The following is a 1,550-nucleotide window of genomic DNA, read 5'->3' on the forward strand; positions in this document are numbered from 1 at the left end:
TCAAAATTCACAGTGATCTTCCTGGTTCAGCCTCCCAAGTGTAGGGATTGTAGGTGTGTACTGCACTGCCACATCCATTGCAGATTGGTTGCTTTTTGAATGAATATTTATTAAATTCTTAATATACTGCAGACACTGCATAGATATTGGATGTGCACAGAGGAGGCAAAATGGCATTCAGGTGAAAGAGATAGCAGGTGGATATGCTAACTTAATTTTAGAAAATTTAAAATTCACATGCATACAGAAAATAAACAAATCAATAAATGTATAAAACTATAAGCTTTGGAAATCCAATAATGAGAGAATATACAGCATAGTAAGGAAATAGAAAATGACAAACATACAGGGAGCTATGTATATGAGATATACTATTTCTTTGTTTCAAAAAATAAAATCAAATCTGTGATATTCATTGCAAAATTTATAAAATATATTTAATAAGTAATTGTGACACATAAAAACATAATACATTTTAGTTTTTTCTAAACGACATTATTTTTCTTTCTTTCTTTTTTTTCTAAATGATATTCTCATTTGTCATCCTAGAATTTTGTTTTTTCTTTTTTTTTTGTACTTGGTATCAATCGTAGGACCTTGCGTTTGTCAGCAGGCCCTTGTGCTGCTGAGCTACCTCCCTGGCCCCTGTCATCCTAGAATTTTACATTTTGCAAGCTCTGCACTATTTTTCTCTTTGGAAGCCATTTGGAGCAGTTTGGTAAGGGGAATCCAAATAAATACTTCCCAGTTGATGTACAGGAGGCCTGGGGAGACACGCAGAGATATTCACTGTTGAAGTATTTGGCAGAGTGTATACGCAAATATGTATGAGGCGTGGATCTTGAATTCTACCTTTTTATTTCAAGTACTTGGGTCTCAATTGCCTCAACTGGAAAATGAAAAGAGAATACTTTGTAAAATTGAACAGTGATAGTGGTTTAATAAATTCAGAAAATTTTCATTTCTGATAATTTCGAGTCTATGAATAAAAATGAATAATTCATGCTGTGAGTGATAATTACTTACATTATTTGAAATTCAAAAATCTTCAAATATCCTTGTAGTAAATATTGACTCTAGGAAAATGTTAATTTTGGATCCTGAAGTACTCTACAATTATTGTCACAGAGTTTCAGGACTTTTTAGAGAGCCCGTAGTAGGTTTGTTTATGTTTTATGTCTAAACTACCATCAAATTTATGTTTACTCTTGATAGTTCCAAAATTCTATTTTTAAAAAAACATTACCTTAATTTTTCTTCACTTCTTTAATTAGCGTTAGTACTTTTTAGTTTTTAAGAGAAGCTATAATTCTCAAAGAAACAAGTGGCTCTAGTGATTTTATAAACAAAACGGAGGACAAGATGGGCCCATCATCCTGTCCCAGTGACCACCTCTTTGCAGATCATAACCCACTGATAACTTGTTTCACAAATGCAACAAGGCTCAGTACCAAGACTGATGGTCTTCAATTTGTGTTCTTTCTTTCTTTCTTTCTTTCTTTCTTTCTTTCTTTCTTTCTTTCTTTCTTTCTTTCTTTCTTTCTTTCTTT

Source organism: Octodon degus, unplaced genomic scaffold, assembly GCF_000260255.1.
Source record: "Octodon degus isolate 3935 unplaced genomic scaffold, OctDeg1.0 scaffold00016, whole genome shotgun sequence".
NCBI classification, from domain to species: Eukaryota; Metazoa; Chordata; class Mammalia; order Rodentia; family Octodontidae; genus Octodon; species Octodon degus.